The 22,563-nt window shown below is 39.9% G+C and overlaps 1 long non-coding RNA gene and 1 other non-coding gene across 2 annotated transcripts; both read left to right on the top strand.

The window, feature by feature from the left end:
- Window positions 1-7,077: 7,077 nt before the first annotated feature.
- Window positions 7,078-7,765, top strand: LOC145065530 (uncharacterized). The gene is made up of 3 exons (XR_013688444.1): window positions 7,078-7,153; window positions 7,338-7,437; window positions 7,657-7,765. It is a non-coding gene; the product is annotated as an uncharacterized LOC145065530 (long non-coding RNA).
- Window positions 7,766-15,773: 8,008 nt separating this feature from the next.
- LOC145071886 (small nucleolar RNA R71) lies at window positions 15,774-15,880 on the top strand. Its single transcript, XR_013690846.1, has one exon. It is a non-coding gene; the product is annotated as a small nucleolar RNA R71 (small nucleolar RNA).
- Window positions 15,881-22,563: the final 6,683 nt, after the last annotated feature.

The following is a 22,563-nucleotide window of genomic DNA, read 5'->3' on the forward strand; positions in this document are numbered from 1 at the left end:
AACCTGGGAAATTACTCTGTTAATAATGTATTGAAAACCTTTTTGCAACAATGTTAATAAAATGGGTGATTTTGAAAAGTTTTAATTGTTTTGAAATTTTGGATGTTACAAGTTGGTATCAGAGCCTTGGTTTGAGTGAATTGGGGAAACATTCGTGTGACTCCAGTCTCAAATCGAGGAGGATTTTAAAAAGAGAAATTAAAATGAGAAATTAAAATGGTTTTCAAATTTAGTAAAAGGAGGACGCGGAGGTACGATCAGCCGGAGCCAGTAAGTAACCCCAAGATACCATACATGATATTTGTTTTATTGAGCTTGATAGAACAACATGCTAGAGTTAGGCTAGGGATCTTCAGGAATTCATGATAATGTTGCCTGATTGTGATGCCTGTAGCCTAGGGTCCCTTATGGGATATTCTCAGTGTTCCTCTAGTGGTGAGGGTTGATAGTTGTTATGCATGTTCTCTAGGGTATTGTGGTAGTACTTAATACAAATATGGGTAGGTGTGGAAGGCCCGTACTACTGAAAGCACAGGACCCATACGCGTATCAGGGAAACCATGATCTCTAGGGTAGGGTTGCGAGAGTTGGATCCCAGGATTGTGGGAAGTGTCTGATATTGGTAGGGTGCCTTCAGTATGGAGATTTCGAGGCATGATGATAGTGGATCCGGTTTAGGATCGGGAGCGGGAGAGCGAGTTCCGGGTGAATCGGTGTCGTCGGAGGTTATCGATCGGACGAGCACGAGCGAGCGGGATGCGAGGATTCGCGAGATCCTGCGTGATGAGGTTGCTGCATTGTTACGGGTTGAGTCGCTAGAATTGTTTGGGTCGATCAGGACCGCCATGGTTGAGTAGTTTGATGAGCGATATGCGGCTCTCGCAGAGGCGGCTGCCGCGGCAGTTACAGCGGCTGTAGCAACGGCAAAGAGAGGAGCTAGTCGGGGTTTTCAGTATCGGGACTTCTATTATACGAAGCCTCCCACATTCGATGGGGTTCAGGACCCGATTGCTGCTATGAGATGGTTATCAGACGTGGAGGGGTGTTTCTCCACGAGTTTATGCCCTGTTGATCAGAGGGCGAGGTGTGCTCTGGACCTATTGGTGGAGATTGACCATGGGGTCATATTCCGACGCGCAGAGGGCTGCGGTTTTAGGGGATCAGTTAGAGAGATGTTCAGTACTCGCTATGTTCCGCAAGATGAGAGGGAGAGATTTGCTCGGGAGTTCCTTGAGCTGAAGCAGGATTCGGAGTCGGTGACTAAGATCACCAGGATGTTTATTGAGAGGGTGATGTTTTGCCCTGAGTTCACTTCAGAGCAGGCTCAGATGTCCTGATATCTGAGTATGCTCAAGAGGGATATCAGACAATTCGTGTCTGCGCAGAGGTGTGAGACCTTGTTGGAGTTGCAGGAGGCCGCCATGAGGCGTGAGTTAGAGGTTGAGTTGCAGTTGCGTGAGCTGAGGCAGGCCCCGATGCAGTCGCAGTCGGCGCCGAAACGGTCCAGGACCGTAGATGTTAGAATGGGGGATCGGAGCGGCCACACTTGTGGGAAGTGTGGGAGGGGTTACACCGGAGCTTGCTGGTCTGGTGGTGCATGCCGCAAGTGCGGAAAGGAGGGGCACGGTTCACGGGATTGTCGGCAGTCAGTGCCAATTCGGGATTTGAGGATTTGTTATCAGTGTCAGCAGGTTGGACATTTGAGGGTCAACTGTCCACAGCTTTCTGCAGGACTGGTACAGGCTCTAGCACCGGCCACCTTGAGGAGTTCAGGAGGAGGACAGGATGGAGCGGAGCCCCAAGGGCTCAGGGTCGTGCTTATCGGCTTGCGGCAGAGGGAGACGGAGCAGTGCCGGAGGCAGCTGCGGGTATGATGCTTTCTTGATGTCTTGATTGTCTTGCATTGATTGTGGCGTATTGTTTGTGCTGGTATCTTGTGTGGATTTCGATGCGGTATTCGTTGTTTCGCGGGTTTGGCATGGTTATGGATTGGTGCTTCAGGTTTTCGCTTTGGCATTCGTTGTTCCCTGATGGTTTGGTATGGTTATAGTTTGGTGTTTTGGTGCCGGTAGCCTTGTGCGGTTTTCGATGTGGTATTCATCCTTTGGCAGGTTGTGGGTTTGGTTACGGGTTATTGTTGGGAATTCCGTTGGTTATCGCTCGTGAGGGTTGTTAGTGGAGATGCGGCACTGGGTTGAATGTCGGGTAGCATCTGCAGTCGTAGAGCGGAAGATTGAAAGACCGGATTCTTTTGAGTGGATTGATCAGCGAGGAGATGTGTTTTGCTGAGGGTTGCTTATGCTTGTGGGAAGCAGTCAGTGGGTAAATGTTCTCTTTGTGCAGGATTGTTTTGAAAGGTCGTTAATGACGATCGGTGGCAGTTAGTCAGTGCTTTAGTGGGGGAGAATTGGAGAATTCTCCGGGAGATCGATGAGTATGTGAGGGTGCTTAGCTGTTGGGATTCAGCAGTGTTTGTCAGCTCAGAGTATAGGCCGACGAGAGCGAGTGTCGGGTATGCGGGGCGGGATACAGACCTAGGGCATTTGATTGTGGAGGCCTGAGAGAAGGCCGGGATCAAGCTTGAGTAAGTAACCGGGGTTATGCGATCAGAGTATTGGTATGTTTGAGGTACGTGATGGGTTGTACTGCATTAATCCCACGGGATTATGTTGTGCATGTTTCTAGAGCTGGAACCGGAAGGTTCCCAGAGTTAGAACCTGAGGGTTCGCAGAGTTTGGGTGTACGGACCCACAGAGATATAGCCTCGAGTGGCTAGTATGTGTTATGAGAGTCGGTCCAGTCATGCTGGAGACTCTGTTGGTATTGCTGGATCAGTTTGAGATTGCGGATCGTGTATGTTGCAGTGTGATTGCATTGGAAGGTCTGGCCCCGGGTTAGTGATCTTGTTAAGCTGAGGCAGTGATTTTGATGAGTGGAGAGAGTGCATGGGATTGAGAGCCCCTGCAATGAGAACCAGAGTATGTGAATAGCGGTTACGCAAAAAGGGTGGTGTCGCTTGGGGCAAGCACCGTAGCACCGGTTGGAGTGGCATCATGGCCAAGAGGGTCCCTTGGAAGGAAGAGAGAAAGGTGTGTAACTCCGAAGGGGAGTGCAAGTTCACGAGAATGAAAGCTGCAGAGCAGAGTTATGGTTAGAGTATTTCGAGTATGCCTTCGAGCATCGTGTTCGCGGCAACGAAGTAGGAACCCATCCGGTTTGGGATGTCTGTTGAGACTCAGAAGAGATGCAGGGAGAGAGAGAATCTTAAATTCTCAGTGTGATTCTGATCAGAGTGTAGGGTGGATGTAGTGGTTCATCTTGGGGGATGTTCGAGGATATCATCAGTGTATCGGGTTTTCCAACCTGCGGGTGTTGGGACTAGTTCAGTATGTGTATGTGATGGCAAGAGGGGAACTTGTGAGAGTTGCTCTAAGAGTGAGAATGGATCTCTCAGTCAGTCCGGAATGGACAAAGTGGGCTTTGGATCGGGGATCTGGTGGTTCATGGTTTCCTAACCCTTATGGGTCGAGTGATCGTTGATATTTAGAGTAGAGTTGCATCTTGGGTAATTTTCGGTTACAGAGAGTGATGTGCAGTATAGAGATCGTGCTTCAGTCGACAGAGCAGATTCGACAGAGCCGACAGGGAAAGTTATGCAGACAGACGCCGGTCCGAGCTTGAGTTTCAGGTCGGCGACCTCGTACTCCTGAAGGCCTCTCCTTGGAGAGGAGTGATTCGATTCAGGAAGAGGGGGCAAGTTGGGGCCCCGGTATATTGGGCCTTTTCATGTGATTGCGGGGGTAGGCCGGGTGGCCTAACGTTTGGAGTTGCCCACGGATTTGAGACAAATCCACGACATTTTTCATGTGTCGCAACTGAGAAAGTGTAAAGCCGATGAGTCGGCAGTGGTCCCATTAGAAGACATTCAGGTGGATGCGGGTCTGAATTATGCTGAGAGACCAGTGGTCATCAGAGATCGGAAGATCGAGGTTCTGAGGAATAAGGAAATACCGTTGGTGTTAGTTCAGTGGCAGCGCCGGAGGGGATCGGAAATGACCTGTGAGCCGGAGCGTGAGATGTGGGAGCAGCATCCAGAGCTATTTTCAGAGTGAGACTTCGAGGGTGAAGTCTAGTTCTAGTAGGGGAGAGTTGTAACAGCCCGGAATTTCAAATATTGAGATAATTATGATTTTGGGGGTGTTTTAAGAGGGGACTCGGCGAGTTGGAGCCTAGACTCGCCGAGTAGGATCGCAGACCTGGTCGCGGGTTCGCGACTGGACTCGACGAGTCCAGATATGGACTCGGCGAGTCTGCGCTGTTTGGCGAAAACCCTAACCGTTCAGGTTTGGGACGTATAAGAGGCACTTATTGGCCGTCATTGTTCATTTTAGCATTCTGAGAAGAACCCTAAATCGATTGTGTGCATCTGGAGCAAGGTTATAGGCCATTGTTGATTATAGAAGAGTTGTTGTGCAAGGAAGAGAAGGGCTTGGCTAAAAGAATAGCAAGGGAGTCACGTTCTGAGGATTGGGGACACAGAGAGTACATCATCCAGGTAAGAATTCAAGTATACTCTGCTATGTTGATGTGTTTATGGAATTAGGGTTTTTGGAACCCTTTTGTGATTAGATTGAATGCTACCCTAGTCCCCCCAAACGATTGTGACTCTGTATTGGGACCTTTGGAGGTCCAGAATGTCCCATGCCTGTACATTTCGGGAATTGATGAAGGTTTTGGATTGGAATCCTTATGCCTTAGGTCAATATGTATGTTATGAATCATGGGGTGTATCATGAGCACCAAAATGAGGACCTTACGTGATGGACCAGTCTAGGAAGGCCAGGCCTATGAATGGTCGGAGCAGTTCTGCCATTAGAAAGCAGTTTGAGCGGTTGCATGGCATGGACTCGCCGAGTCCGATGAACAGACTCGGCGAGTAGCTTGAAGATTTACTGGGACTCGTCGAGTTGTTCTTCAGACTCGGCGAGTTGAGTCGGGGTGGCCCCGCGATTCTTCCAGGAGGAACTCGTCGAGAAAAAAGGGGATACTCGACGTGTAGAAAGGGTGTCTTAAGGAATCGGTGAGTTAAGGGCGAATGGACTCAGAGTCGTTGAACTCGGCGAGTCTTGGGGTGACTCGGCGAGTTAGATCGCGGGTTGAGTGAAGTTCTGAGTATGGGGACTCGGCGAGTCATAGGGTTGACTCGGCGAGTAGGGTCAGTCAGGGGTTGACTTTGACCTTGTCTTTGACCAAGGATTTACCAGTGGTTCCAGGGGTATTTTGGTAATTGTTGTTATTGTTTGAGTTCAGTGCATTGGTGACTGTCCAGAGGTGGAGATCGTATCAGTGATCGGAGCAGCTTGAGCTATCTGTTCAGTCGGCAGTTTCGAGGTGAGTTATCCTCACTATATCGCTAGGGTTTATGGCACCAAGGCCAACCCTTTTTACCGGATGGAAATCCGGGTAGTTGTCATTATATGTTACAGGCCGGAAGGCATTATATGTTACAGGCCGGAAGGCATTACTATGTGGACCGGAAGGTCATGGCCTGGAAAGGCGTATGTATGCATTTAGTATGTTGACTGATTCATAGGGTAATGTTATGATAGTGACCGGCTAGACCGGTATCTTGTTGGAGTAATGCTATGATATGTAATCTGTTGATCGATTGTTGTCTATGAACCGCTATATGATTATTCGTTATGTTGTATATGCATTTTATGCTTATGGGCCGGAAGGCAATATGTTATGGGCTGGAAGGCAATATGTTATGGGCCGGAAGGCGATTATGTTATGTTATGGACCGGAAGGTCGGCGATTATGTTGTGGTTGGTATTCTGGGGGTATCTCACTAAGCTTTCGGGCTTACAGTTGTGGTTTTATGTTTCAGGTTCTCAAGAGTCTGTGGCAAGGCAAAGGCGTGATCGTACCGTTCCACGCGTTGGTGTTTTATGATATGAACCTGGGAAATTACTCTGTTAATAATGTATTGAAAACCTTTTTGCAACAATGTTAATAAAATGGGTGATTTTGAAAAGTTTTAATTGTTTTGAAATTTTGGATGTTACAAAAATTTTCGTTAGCAGTCTCTAATTCATGTTTTTTTCTTCCAGGAATTCTCTCTGGAGCCGGTGGATTGAGTGCCGATTAAGATCTTGAAACAGAAACTAAAAAATGCCGACTCGAACTTTGGAAATTCTTGCTTCTTGCCATGCACTTGTTTTTGTGGAAAAACTAACTGGTATATAAATTATTATAATTATAATATCAAATTATATCTTGTTTTAGCTTCTAGGTGTGGCATATATATATATATATATATATATATATATATATATATATATATATATATATATATATATATATATATATTTATATTTATACCATTGCTTTTAGGTTGGTGATCCTCTTTAGAAGGCTGCAATCAAAGGGACTTAATGAAGTTATAAATCTAGTGAGAAGGCCATGCCTAAGAAGTAAGACTTTCATTTTATCATGTGTGATTTACTTTCATCTAGTGTTTTTTTTATATTATTGCTAAAGTATTACATATTTCGAAAGATTTGAATCATTTTGGCCTCAATATGCAACAATAACACTTGATAAAGTACAATAAGATTAGTTTCATTCTTTGCTTAATAGTAAGTTCATTAATTGTTTTATATTAGGTAACATCAATTGATTAATAAGGTGAATTAGTTGTTTTATTTAGTCCCACACTGAATAGCATAACAACTAGCTTATGCTCCAAGAACTCACTTGCCATCCATACCACCAGGTGGTATGGATTCTGCCCCTGCACCGTTCCAAGAAGCTGCCTTGACTGAATTAACAAGTCCACCAGAGTACTATAAATCACTGAGAAAGGTAAGGAAACAAAATGAACCAAAAATCATAAATGATAGAATTTTCTCTCGCCTTGAAGAACATTGATTTCAACCGGAAGCCTTCCAGGTCTTTTAACATTTTTGGTCAAAGGGAAATTTTTTCATTTTGCTTAATGGATGAATATATATTCATTCAAGCACATATTAAAAAAATCTTTGGCACTAAAGTAATTATCATTTTGTTATGTAGTGATGGAACATTCTATCTGTGGGAGACAAACACATGGACATCAGAACTGTGGTCTTCAACAAGTGGCTTTGTTACGGTTAGTTTTTTTTGCATATGTAATATTGGTCTGGTGCATGTAGAGATGTCATGTAAAATTGTTGTAGTATATTTTTCATGTGTAACAAACACAACATTAGGGTTTATCTTGTTGATCTCTGAGTTGTTTAGATAGATACCACATGATATTTTGCAGAAGTTGGTGCTAATTGCTATATACATAGGGAGCAGCATGGGATCCTAATGGGCGTATGATTCTTATTGCTTTCTCATAATGTTTAACATTAGGTTCTATTCACTTTGCTACAAAGCCTCCATCACTTCGTATGTGTTGTTATCTTCTGTTTACTCTTTACTTACACTGATTTGACAAAAAGTAGCATTTCTATCTGTGCTTCTATTTAATCTGAAGTTTCTAGAGTTTGATACCTTTTGATATTAATGTTAGATTTATGTTTCTTCTTTGGAGTTGGGCTTTATATATCACCGTCCCTTATTGTTGTCATGTTTTCCATTTCTCATGATGATTTTCATTTTCCTCAGATGCACATCTGCTACCTGTTGACTTGCCAGAGCTGAAATCTTTGACCAACAGGTAATTACAAAATTTGCCTTTTGTTATCTATTCATTCTAGTGCTTTTTTTTGTTTTTCTTTCCTTCATCAGTAAACTTTCATTGATGATAAATTGATCTAATTTACTTTTCAATGTAAAAGTAAAACATATGCAACTTACACCTTCTTAAGTTATGGCAAAATTTGTAGAAGGTTGCATATGTTTTAGGATAATATCATTTGTATAGACTGATTTATTCTATGTTAGGTAATGGTTGTTCAAAGTCGTTGGTATAGGTATAGGTATAGAAGCATGATTATCTGTCCTGTTTATATTTGGTGTTATTTATGTTTTTCTTTGTACATAATATAAATTAGCAAAGGCAAAGTAAAGAATAAATCTTATCTTTTGTAAGTTGTAACATAAGATATGGTTGATAATTGATTGGTATGATTATCTGTCCTGTTTATATTTGGTGTTATTTAGTTTAACTTTACTTTATTTGTTTTATGTGAAGGCACAACTTGTGTCGGTTGTATTTTGGTGAACATAATATTGAGGGAATGCTTAAGGTTTTATATCTCTATAATAATATCATCATGAAGGTAGGCCACTCTCTGGTTGTATTTTTCACATACTTGACAAGGAGCTGTTGTATCTATTCAGACTAGGCTTAGAGCAATGGTTGCAAGAGATGAGTTTAGAAGAAGAAGAAACAAGGCTGCAACTATAGTTCAGGTACTATGCATGAATTATGTTTGTAAAGTATTTAAGAAAATGATTAGAAACAAGGGTGAATTTGTATAGATTAGTTAGCTACTTGTAGGTTGATCTTGAATAAGTAAAGGGGCAATGGATTGTATTTTTTGTATCTAATTCGTTTGTAAATGGATTCTATTTTTTTGTATATGATATTTTATTTTCTATTATGAAACATTAAATACAAATTTAATTTGAAAATAAGTAAATCTATAAATAATATTTTTTAAAAACATTTAAAATTATGATACGCAAAAATGTGTGTCATCTTCATTTATGACATGACCTTTCTTGATATGCATTGTGTGCCATTAACACGCACGTTGTAAGGTTACGACACGTGAATGCGTGTCGTCTTCCTTTATGACAGGGCCTTCCTTGATACGCGTTGCGTGTCGTAAACGCGTGTCGTAATTGCACGTCGTAAATGAGCGTCGTAAATGCGCGTCGTCTCTCTTTATGATAGGGCCTTCCTTGACGCGCATTTTCGCGTCGTCTGAGCCTTTTACGACGCGCAATGAGCGTCGTAAAAAGTTGTTTTTCTATTAGTGTCATGTCAAACCATGTATGTTCACACATAATTAAACACATAACTAATTATGAATGTAAATATGCTATGTAAGATTTGTTATATAAATGCAATTATGGTCACAATACACGTTCTCTAGCACAACTAAGCTTATTTTCTCTAATTACTAACTAAGATTGGTCAATCCTAGCTCTAACAATTCAATGTTCACTAAATCATTAGGTGAACAAGTTCATGCAGTTAATGGTCACTAAGCTACACAGAACATGCAATCAAGCAATTAGAAAAACTAACATAAGCATGCTAGGTAATACCAATCAAACACGAGCAATTTTCACCAACTAAATTTAATCCATAAAAATTGAGCTATTCATAAGTTGGAAGCTTCATCTAGCTAAACAAGAGTAGCTAGATTCAGCTGCTCATCATAGCAACTAACAAACTAACACAATTCAAAGTGTAATAAAACATGTTCTTAATTAACAAAATAAACTAAATTATGGACCTTCACTATTTTTGATGTTGAAAGTCTTTTCCCAGAGTTTTCCTCTCCTTAAAATCGTCTTCTGGAACTCCTCTCTCCAGCCAAAAGTTTTCTCTATTCGTAATTGTCAAGGATTTATATAGTTGCTGATATCCATAAATTCACGTCGTGAGTTGTAGATAACCGTGCCTGTCAAGGATTCCTTCACCCGCGTACATATCTTCTAGAACCAACAATTCACATCGTGAATCCTTTAAATCTCACGTCGTGAATAATCTTTTTCCAGATTTACTTCACTTTTACTCTTTTAATTCCCAAAGTTTCTTTCTTTAACGTTTTTAGTCTCATTTCTTCAAAATGTCATCTTTTTGGCTGTAAATAACATTTAAGCTCATAAGTACCATTATTCTAAACAAATTACCAACTTTTTAATAAAAATTTACTTAAATATTGCCTAAAATTAAGTACAAATATGGCAATATCAAAATACCCCACACTTAGACTTTGCTTGCCCTCAAGCAAATTTAAACTTAACCCTTGATTACTAACATCACATAGAACAATCCGACTCCAGCTCAGCCATTATGCCAAGACCTCAATGCATGCATTTGTGTCTAAAATTTTCCTAAAGTACCCCCCCATACTTTAAATACTCACAATCTTCATAAACACTCGCCCACTTTTTTCGAACAATGCTCATTTTATGCAACCCTCCGAATCCATCCGCAGAAAACCTCCTTATCCTCAAGGTATTTTTAGTTGAGCAACCTAAGCATACATAATCTAGAATTACAATCTACGATACCACTATGGAGCTCTTTTGGAATTCTTCACTTCCTTGATAATTTGATCTTTGATTTCTTTGAATTCACCACCTTTGTTGTTTGATTTTTGGTATCTTCAACTTTTTGAAATTTCTTGGAATTTTGATCTTTTGATCTTCACTTTATTTGCTCTAAAATTCTTCAAACTTTACTCGTAATTCTCTTTTTTTTACACGTACCTCACTTTTTTCACTCAAAACCTACATGCTTAAGCAGAGGCGCTCAACCTCAACCTTTATTGGCTAACGATAATAATTTTCCTGGATACATTTCAGGTTTAGGCTGCTAAACATATTGCATCCCTCAAACCAAGCGGGGTTATGTTTTTGTTCCATGATTTCACTAAAATAAGGGAGGCCACAAATGCACTATAACGTATATTGGCTCAACTAAACATTTGAACTTTTATCGGATCATCCCACATAACACTAGCAACTACAGTTCAAATTATTATTACTAGATTCAATTATTAAAAATTTCAATTTTACTATCAAATTCTATCATTATCTAGCAATTTACTTTTTCTACCCCTACCCCACACTTATTTCATATAATGCCCTCATTGTATGCATAAAAATAAATCAAAATTAAAGAAAAGGGAGAAAAAGGAACAGACTCCCCTGGGATAGTGGTGTGAACATCTCCAAAAGTGTGGAAAAACGTGCATCTTGAATATGGACTCCAAAAATAGAAACTTGGATCTTGAACTTGCGAAATAAGGAGTATACTGGCAAAACAGGAAATCGAACCTTCAATCGTCTTCAAATGTGGTGTAAATCTCCAAAAGTAGTATGACCAATGTGGGAAAGCATACGCGACATTGTATGGTGATAAAAATGAGCCAAAATAATCTTGAATATCTTCGACAAGAAGAATAGCATCAACCCATAAAAGACGAAAATGTCAAGGGCCTTGAAATTGTAAAAATCTCATATTCACGACATGAGTGTGAGACAATTCACGACGTGAGATTGAAACTAAGCGTATTCTGAGAACCTCCTGATAAATGCATCACGACGTGAATAATAAAAGTTCACGTCGTGAAAACCGGGCAATCAGAAAAACATTGTCAATTCTTCTTCTAATGTCTTAATGTATTAAGACTCTTCTAAATTCATCAGGTTATGACTCTTTCGCTGACTCTCCACTCTCTTGACTCCCCCACACTTATTTTGAAAATATGGGTCTCGACTCTTGGCGTTAAACACTCCCGGCTAAAAACGTACACATTCATAACTCGCTATCCTCTCAAGGCGCTCCTAGCAATTTCTGAGAAACAACCAACAACGGAGAATAAAAGTAACATAATATTCAAAGTAGTTCTTACAATCCCATAAAAACAAACTAAAAACAAACTAAAATAAAAATAAATAACGATCAATCGTCCTCCTCTTCCTCATGTGCTCCACTGGGTCCAGCTCCATCACCTCCGCGTCCACCATACTCCGACCATCGTGGGCAAATCGAGTAATGATACCCTAAATGAGGCGGCTGCTCCACCCCAAGATGCCGGACAACAGTCTCCATAGTGTCACCTATCCAATTCACACTCAACGATAACTGGTCAAAGTAACCAACCATATCCCTCCCAAAAGGCGCACCAACCATGGAAGCAGGTGGGTGTATCGGCTGCCCGCGGTCTCCCCTTCCTCTCACGTTCCTGCGCCTCGGTCTCGGCTCTAGCGTAGGTTGGTCGGCTGGCTAATAATCCTCATCATCACCCTTAACATCTGATGGAACTATGCCCCAATGCGATCCAAAATTTCTGACCACCCGCATAGTTTCCAAATATCCCATACCAAAGTCATGCTCGTCCACACACGTCATGGATCTAGTAATATCGGGAACAACCAAATGATAAGAATGGGCCAAACAAGTAACAAAATGCCCCCCACAAATAGGGCTCCCAGGGCACGAACTCGCGGCAGACCCGGCCAGAAAACGGGCTAGAAAATATGGGATGTTGCAACAGACACCAGGCTGTAAGATGCACCATAAGAAAAATAAGTTCTGCTTAGTCACTTTGTCGCCATGCCTCTTATGGTTGATGGAATAGGTGATGAACCGGTGGAGTAAACGATGGATCGGGGACCGAATACTGCTCTCGGGAGATACTCCGGAATTAAACATCCCGGAGGCAATGTTATGCCAAAAAGAATACCCCGTGACACCCTCCGCATATCCTCTAGCAGCCCCACTCAAAAACATGCCAAACTCGGGAGTCATAGCCTCCTGTCGATCATACAATCCTACTCTCCAAGCAAACTCAACCAGGCTGCACTCCCGGTACTCACCCCCCAATCTAAATACCAACGCCTGTGGCCAATGTGGATCTTGAACCGTTTCTTGAAATGTCATCATTGCGAAAAACTCGACAAAACTCCTTGTAGACCTGCTCTTGCACCCGAAACAAATTCTGCCAACCAGAACAGGTAAACGGGCCCACCCGGTCTACGAGCCCTACTTCCCTCAATCTTGTCCAATTGACTGTTGGAGCAACTGCAATTTCCCTGTTGTAAATCCATCCCAATCTGTTGTTCAAACGGGTCAAAACATCACGGGGCATTGTTGCGGGAAAATTGTAAAACGGGTGCAAACCCGCAACCCCAGCTGGAACCTCTCTTCTTGGAGCCATTCCTGCAAAAACAAGGAAAAAACAACCAAAACAAATATCCACAAATTAAACATAGAGGAAAATCAATTATGTTCAGCCCCAGAATTCACGTCATGAATCCTGTAAGATTCACGTCGTGAATTCGCAATCCCAGAAGGCAGAATCGTAACAATCAGGGAAAAATCCAGTCAAAATATCCATGGGTTTTACTCCTATACTACTTCCAAATAGTTAGTATGAACATTCAAAGGTTATTTTAACGAATAAATTTCGTCATTTCACTCAATTAACAAACCCTAACCCTAAGTTCATCTATTAGGGCAAAAATTGAACTTAATAACCAATAATTATTACCTTTGTTGGAAGTATTACGTAAGCACAAGGAAGATTAGTGGAGTTGTCGGCTAAAATTGCAGCAATGGGGACCAAGGGGGGACCAATTTCTGCTTCCACTTCGTGAAGAATAAACAATTGAAGGGTTAACTGGTTTCTAGGGGTTTATTCTGTAGTCCCGTACTTTTGAAAATTCACGTCGTGAATAGTGTCTGGGCTTAAGTTTCGGCCATGTACTCACGGACTGATCTTAGGCTTACTAGTCTAATGGGCTAAGCCATATCATGGATTATGTGTCCGGTTCATTCACAATTCACGTCATGAACTAAGTCTAGAAGAGAAAAATCAATTTTTGACTTTGAACTAAGTTCTCAATTATTACTTCTTCCATTTTAAGGTCCCTACGTTATGTTCTAATAGAGTTGGATGACTTGATCTAAGTTTTTAAAACTAAAATGCAAAAAGAAAAAGAAAAAAAATTTGCAAACCAAACTCGGGTTGCCTCCCAAGAAGCGCTTCTTTTTCTTGGAGTCTTGAGCTGGACTCCGTGCCTCCTACGTTGAGTCCTCGGAAGAATCCACCACTAGGATCTTTTGTTCCTTAAATCTCCTCTTGTAAGCTTGAACTCGCCTTTCGTATGCCTTCTTTGAATTTTCTTTTTTAACTTTCACCTCTTCTTCAAGCTTGCGTTTTGTGCCCTTAGTTTCTTCCTTGCACCCCATCGCATCCTCCTCCTCTTTCACCACCGGCTTTGTCACTCTTGAAGTGACCTCCTCTTCATCACTTGTCATCTCCTCGTCCTCTTTGCTCACCCAAGAAGGTGGACTTTTGTAGGCTATGACTTCAACCAAAAATAGAACAGATGCTTTAGGTTTTGTTCTTTTGACTTGATGAACTGCCTTGATCTCTTCTTCCATAAGCTTCTCCAGTTCTTCTAGTTCATTGTCTTTGTTAATTGTGAACACCTCTTCTTGAACATGTTCCTTTGGGAATCCATCTTCTATCCCAAAATCTTCTTTTTCATCTCCAACTCTCAAGGTGAGCTTAGACTCGCGGATATCAACCAAAGCTCCAGCAGTGTTAAGCAATAGACAGCCAAGGATAATTGGAACATCGGGATCTTCCTTCATATCCATTACTACAAAATCTATTGGAAAAACAAATTTTCCAGTTTTTACCAAAATATCCTCCACTATGCCCCGGGGTTGTGTCACTGAACGGTTCGCCATGTGAATCGTCATTTTTGTAGCCTTCATCTTCTGAATTTCCAATTTTTTATAAAATGAAAAAGGCATCAAATTAATGCTAGCCCCAGAATCGGCTAAAGCATTAACCTTCAATTTATTACCAAACTCACACAGAAGAGTGAGGCATCCAGGATCCCCCATCTTCTCTGGTGTCTCTCCCAACAAAGCTTGTGAGCTTTGTTCACTTAGAACCACCTTAGACTGCTTCTTTTATTGCTTGCGAGTGTCTATCAAATCTTACAGTAATTTTTGATGCTCGGGAGTTTTGGATAAGGACTCGACAAAGGGAGTATTAATCGGAATCCCCTTCACATGCTTGACAAACTCTCTATGCTCTCTCTCCAGTGGACTAAGGGTCGCTTGGGAAGGAAAAGGCAAAGGCGGCTGATAAACCGAACCAACTACAGAATTTTTCTGTTCATGACGGGCCCACGTCGTGAACATACAAGGTTCACGTTGTGAATTCTGGAACTCTGCAGCTTCATGATTTTCGAGTTTAGTCTTCTTCATCTTTGGATCGGGCTGCTGTGGTTCTTCTTCCAATGCCGCCAGGAACTCAAAGATGACTTCTTCTTCAGTGTCTATGGCCATTACATGAGATTGGGTCTTTGTTTCGATATTTTTCGGGGATAACTTCTCATGAACTAGAGTGGCTAGTTGACCAACTTGAACTTCAAGGTTATGGATGGAGGCTTGCTGATTCTTAATTAAATTTTGTTGTTCATTAATAGCAGAATCAGTGGCATCGTGTCTTTTTTCCGAAGCTTCCATAAACTTCATCAACATAGTCTCTAGATCGGGTTTCTTCTCGGCTGGTGGCTGCTCCTTTTGATAAAAGCCTCGACCTGTCTGCCTATACTTCTCTTCTTTTTGCTTCTTATACTCTTCATATGGCAGCCACTCCTTCTTCGGTTTCCTCCAATCCTCATCAAACTTATCCCTGCTTGAGTAGCACACTTGAGCTTTTCTGTTCCCAAACTCATCTAAATTGCAATCTTTGGTCAAGTGTGGACCACTACATCTCTCGCAACCCACTCTTATGGCATGTATTGACTGGTCCATTTGTGTTATCCTTCGGTCCAAATTATTCAGCATAGACATCACAGCTGCTATTTCTTCAGTTTGGGACCCTCCACTGCTTTTGATTCCATCTTGCCTAGGGTTGTGGTATTTGCGAGAGTGCTTCACGAATTCTTCAATCAGCTCCTTAACCTCCCTTGGATTTTTCTTTGTCAAAGGTCCTTGAGAATCATGGAGTTGTCTTGTCATAACGTTGACCCAATCATAGAAGATTGACATCTCTTGTTGCATATTTAGATCATGCTGAGGGCAATTTCTGAGCAAGCCCTTGTACCGCTCCCATGCTTCGTATAATGACTCCCCCGGCTGTTGCTCAAAGTTGGCTATCACCTTCTTGAGTTTGGCTATCTTGGATGGCGGGCAAAACTGGTCCAGGAATTGCTCACGCATTTGAGCCCAAGTGGTAATTGTACCCGGTGGAAGTGACTTTAACCACTCCTTAGCAGCTCCTTTGAAAGTGATGGGAAGCATCCTAAGCAAGACTGTGTTTCTGTTGACATTTGGGACATTGAAGTAATCCACAATGTCGTTGACTTCATCTAGATGCTTAAAAGCATCCTCATGATTTTTCCCGAAAAATGGGATATCCTTCAGTGCAGTCAAGATGTGCCCCTTCAACTCGAATGTGGCAGTGGCAGGTATTGCGGGTTGGACTAAGCCGGTACCCATATCTTCTTGGATCCGCTTCATGTAAGCTCCCATGGACATCTCTTCAATTGCTGCCATCTCGTTCCTTGGCTCGTTCTCGGGTTCGCTCGTGTGTTCTTCAAATTTCGGCTCGGTATCGTATACGGAGTCGGTTTGGACGGGTGTTTGGTCCAAGTGCTCAAATTTGCTCTTGTGCCTCGCGGATGAACTTGACTCTCCTGTCTTCTTTCCTGACTTCCTTGAAAAAGCTGACTTCAATTCTTGTAAGGGTGCCTTTTTCTTGTGAATTGCAGACTCGGGATCTTCAAGTGGTAGCACCAAGGGTGTGTTTGAGCCTCTGGTCATGAACTCCTGCAATTTTCTAAACTAAAAACGTAAAACTGAACTAAAATAAGAAAATACTAAAAAACTGAAATCACAGCTTTCACGTTGTGAGTTTATTAAAACTCACTTCGTGAATTCTGTGACAGAAACAGAAAACAATTTTTTTTTGTTATATGCTAATCAACTAAGCTAAGATAATAAACAAAAATAAATAACCAGTTAACCTCCTTTTTTTGCAGATTTTATTCCACAAAAAGGGGTCGATTAATTTAATGCAACTAAATAAACTAATAAACGTTCTGTTCCCCGGCAACGGCGCCAAAAACTTGATGTGCACAAAAGTACCCACTAATTTTAATATTTATAACCTAACTAACTTAAACTAACTATGCACTTATAGGCAGTGTACCTAATCAGATTACAATATATGTGTTTTCCATTTATAAAACAAAACTATTCCAGTTGTCATATTTGGTAAGATCCCTTAACTCATTGACTGGAAATCATATCAGTGTTTTTATTTACATGTTTAAACTTTGAGACAATATTTGTATCCAAATGGAAACCAGGTTTTACAAACCAATATTACTTTTACACTTAAAGAGAATATTTTAAATCATATGTTCTTCAAAGTTGGCAAAGTCAAGTGCGACATTAAGTTTACTTCTTTATCAGTTACATTTGCTTCTCTTTCTGATCTAAGACATCAACCTATTAGATTTTGGAATTGTCAATCTATTTAAAGGTACATGAGGTAGGTTGTTTTATAATGGTTGGAACCAAAGTGGGTATGTTGATAAATATTGTCTAAAACAAAATAACATATTTAATTGCTAATTATTTGCTAGCTATTTTGTTCTTTAGTTATTATATTTCATTTATTTTGTTCATAACTATTTTTTTATATATATCTTAAAATATAGGGGCACGATTTATTTATTTTGCCCTGGGCATTGAAACCCAACGGACCGGCCCTGTTCCTTGCTTTGATTGGCTTTAGAAAGCTTAGTGCCTCAAGTGTTGCACCTCTAATGGAGTCACAAACACCACTAAGCAACTTGGATGAATAGGAGAAGAGAGGAGGCTGCCCAAAACGTCTAGAAACCCTAGAGGAACTCCTTACCACGTTTTTGGGGCCTTAGGGATCTATATATACATGTAGGCTATTAGGGTTTTCAACTAGGAAACCCTAATCTGACTGCTTAGGCCCTAAGTAGCCCATGGATCTCTTTCCTTAAAGTCATGGATGAAATCTTATGGGCTTCCCCCATAAATTTCGTCCACTCCACTCTATGGAGTCCATTAGCCCACTCTCGCAATTATCTTATAATTACAATTCCAGTCCCTTAAGTTTAATTAATTTCTTTTAGCTACATAATTAATTATCAATTAATTCTTGACTAATATTAATTAAACAATATGATTTCTCCTTTAATATATTATTCTCATAATATATTAATAGATGATAATTAAACCTTTCTCTCCTTAATTCATCCTACATATTGCTATGGTGAAGGCAACCCAAAAGGACCATGCTCAAAATCGGGTCAAGTACATACCAAAATAGTTATGGACTTAGACACTAATCCAACAGTCTCCCACTTAGATAAGTCTAATAACTATTTTCTGTATGACTTCAGAACCTGATCAACAATCGTAGCTTTCAAAAGCCGTTGTCAACTTTGATCTTATTAGATAGTGAGTCCTTTGGATAAGGGATCATATATTCCCCCATTCTCAAGATATCGTATAGACATAAGACATGAATTTCAATCATTCTCTCTATATTGTATCCCGACATCCAATTTATGACGACTGACAACAAACTATAATTGAACATATCAACTTAGTCCCGACTTGGCCAAGCGCTTAGGTGTCATCACTAAATCATCGAGGGGCCCACAAATATCGCTTTTATCCCACTTTGAGTAAAAGGAATGGATAAACTTCGACTCAAATGCTCGCTTGCATTTACTGATCGAATCACACACAACAATAAGTTTTATGACACCAAGTTACTGGTGCGTTTACTTATTATCAATGTGCAACCGACCAAGAAATAACAACTCACACGTCTCGGTTTCAAGAATATACAATATTATCGTCTCACTAATCACCCGTGATAAATCCATGAAGTGATCCAAATGAGCGTGGGTTTAATCCAATACTCTAGTCTTATCAAAGCACTCATGAACCCTGCAGCAAACTTGTGCTAAGTTTAAACACTTTAGACAATCTACAGACAGATTCATGACAGTCTTCTTTCATACCTACTTCCAACGTATGATCGACTATGGAGGTTCAAATAACCCAGTTATTCTAGAAGTCAAAACATGCAAACTGAAACACAACAATAATACTTAATCCTATATGGCCCCAAACTTGTGAGAGTAAATAAAACACTTCTATTTAACCAGCATATTGATTACTCATTATTTATCGTTTACTGTTTCAGAAAATCAACTTATTACTCAAACTACAACAATAGTTGTCCCATGCACAAAGCATGCACACTATGTTTCCTATGGTCCTTACTTTGTGAAATAGATCAATTGAAAAACTTTTTTAATGATGCTCATTTCACAATTCCCAATCCCTATCATTAGTGTTAGAACACAAGGTTCTTGCCACTACTAGAATATGCTAGATTCTAACATTTTATGTAACGATCCTTTCGCAAAGTCATAGCACAAAAGTCACCAAGACTTGGCCAATGAAATTACAAAGTACTCTATCGGAAATTGTTACAAGACAACTCCATAGACGTGAAGTCTCACATTCAAAGTACATTCCATTGAACATCCTTCTTTCATAAAATTTTCTAATCTAGACAAAGACTCTCAATATCCAACACCCAATACGGAAACATTTCCATATTTGCCATAAGACAACTCATTCTTAGTAGAATCTTTTCTATTCATAATAATGTCGATATGGTCCATCCAATACCTTACTTCCAATTACTCACAAGCGACCAATCATCAGCGAACTTTGGATCGTCCTTTGATAGTTGTTTAATTATTTTAGTCAAAACCGATTCTAGTCCTTTTTCCCTCTTAATGCGCTAGACATTTGGAAAATTTTAGAATGGTCAAATATTATAGCATTTGCAATCGATCCTATACCTGAAGCGTATGGGACACGATGCATAATGTCTTACATAAAGATATGATACTTTATCAATCTTCTGCCATAATATTTTATGTGTCACGTTCTCACAATTCGAACTATGAAGAGGGATGCCGTAATCATAATCGAAATTTAAGAACACGCTATGTATCCTTTGACTAAAATATTAAAAATTCTCAATCTAAGCTTTAGATTTTGAAACGAAGTATAATATTCTCTCCCTTAATTATAGAAAAACAACTTTTCAACCCATGCAACCTTGCAAATTGAATCCTTGTTTTCTATAATTAATATTTCTAACTTGCAATACTTGCCATAATAATCATACAAGCATAACACTCATGCTCCCACTATCATGATGATTACTATCAAATAAGCATAACACTTATGCTCCCGCTCCCACTAGCTTTGACATGTATTCAGAAAACAACTGAACTTCCAGAAAACAGTGCCTATTGAATTTATGAAGTTCATATTTCTAATACCAGATGGTTTGATAAGCCTTTATCTAAGCTTCTTAAACTTAAACACCTTTGCCTTAGATAACACATATGTGTGTCTAAACAATTAAGAACTTATATCAATAAGTCCCAAATGTTAGACTAATTGCCAAATCTCACAATTCAAACTATGGAAAGGGATGTCGTAACCATAATCGAATTTGAGAATACAATTTTTACAATTGCTATCTTCTTAAAATCTCTCTTAGTGAAAGCATTTCCTCAAAATCATTTTCATGAAGGAGGGAATCTTATGACACTTAGATTTTATGGTGTATGTGTTCCTATCCATGTGAATTTGCCAAAACCAAGTTTGCAACAAATCCAAACTCATATGGACTGAACTTTCTTGATTTCTAGCCTTATGGTAACACGAGTGCCCACCATGTCTTCCAAGTAGTTTAGCAACTTATCCTTTGTAATTTCCATCGATTAAGGCGCTTTGTCTTTATGCATTCAAATGAGAACTCATAGAACTCACATACATAATTAACTCAATTGGAATGGCACATAAACAAAATAATGTCAACACGATATGTTGTAAACCTCAAGTCGTGTGCTAGTGATGATTAATAAGGTTTATTCTTGATTTGTTCTTGAAACCTTTTTCAATATCATTAAAACTCTCACTGACCTCTTGACATATATGATCTTCTTGTCAGAAAACTTTTCTAGACAAAACAAATATTCAAGAGTTAGTGTAGTTCTTATCAAGACAAAACACTTCTCATAATTGGTTCTAGTTGGTCTTTGTCTTATCCAAGACAGTACAACTTACCAATTTCAAATGTGCAGGAATAAGAAGAATTTTTCCAATTCCACATTTGTCGAGTTTTATAAACCTACTAAAGACTTGTCACTCAATTCACAATCTTGGAGTATGAATCTAAGATTCGATATTGGAATGAAGTATGATTGACTTCTTGATTTAACCATTTCCGTATTCCTAATTCCTCTTCTTAGACATACAAATGTACTAAGACTCACAATAAAAGGTACTCTCCCTTCTTCTTAGAATGGAGAAACTTTTAACTTTCTACCTAATTGGTCCTTCTTTATTCGTTCTACTATTCATTGAAACTCTTTCAATCAACTCAGAATTACACTTAATCTTATAAGTATAACCATATTTACTAAACTTTAGTAAATCATGATGAATATTTTTGTTATTCTTGTGGTGGACTTGATCAACACACAACCTAGTGTACTTGATCTCCTAGTCCTTCACTTGACACTTTGTCAAAGAATTAGTCTAATTTCCAAGTATGAAGTCTCTCATTCATCACGCAACCAAGTTGTATGATTCCAAGTTTCTGTCCAATTGAAACTTGGGTGATGAGAAGCTCTCCCTATTTGGACATTTCCACAAATAACATAATTAAGAATCAAATCCTTTATTGCTAATAATAGAAACCATCAAACATCAATTTTTCATACATGCCATTGCAAGGATAAATAAATAAGATAAAATCAAAATTCATTTTATTGCGGAAAAAATTGTCCTTACGATGCAATTCGATTGAAAAACCATGTTATTACATATTTCTTAGAAATCTATTCTAACTCCAAGTAGTAGCTCAAGAATCCAATCTTCAAGCAATGCAATCGAAATCCATTTCTTCACGATTAGATTCAGCTCACTTCTTCCCTTAAGCTTCCTCTCTTTTTATCGATCCTACAAAACATCAAAATGTAATCTTATCACATCATGTATTAAGAATCTAGAATAAGAACTTAAAAGAGTTAGTTAATGGATTTTACCTGAAGCAGAGCCATACGTCTTGACTCTCCCATCTCTTAGATCTTTCAGGTAGTTTGGGCAGCTTCGTCTCCAATGCCCATTCTCTTGGCAATAAAAGAAAATGGACTCCTTTGGCACAACACATCGGACAATCACAGACTTAGTTCTTTCTGCACTTCCAATATTTCCAGTGTCCATTGAAGTTTGGGAGTTTGATTCACCAGACAAATTTGCTTGACCAGCACGCCAAATCATTGCTGATTCAGCAGCTATAAGCAAATAAGTGAGAACAATTAGGGTCACGTCGTGTTCCATCATATAATACTCTCTTACGAACTCACTATATGATTCAGGAAGTGACTGAAGAACCCAGTCAACAACCAACATCTTTGAGATATCGACACCCAACATCCTTAACCTATCAATGTGTGACTTCATCTCTAATATGTGTTCACACACAGGTTTCCCATCTTCGTGTTTACTTGCCAAAAGGGCTTGAGTGAGCTTGAACTTTTCAAGCCTTCGAACTTGTGGTTTAGGGAGAACAATTGGAGGAGGTGGAGGAAGTGAAGCATGATCTCTTGTTCCTCGGTCATATCGTGGAACATCATCTTCATTTGGAAAACTTGTTCCAAGGGATTTGGGAAGACCATGATTGTCAGAACTTGACGTCTACAAAACGG

The sequence above is a fragment of the Lactuca serriola genome, chromosome 8 (assembly GCF_051521515.1).
Source record: "Lactuca serriola cultivar US96UC23 chromosome 8, Lser_US96UC23_V15, whole genome shotgun sequence".
NCBI classification, from domain to species: Eukaryota; Viridiplantae; Streptophyta; class Magnoliopsida; order Asterales; family Asteraceae; genus Lactuca; species Lactuca serriola.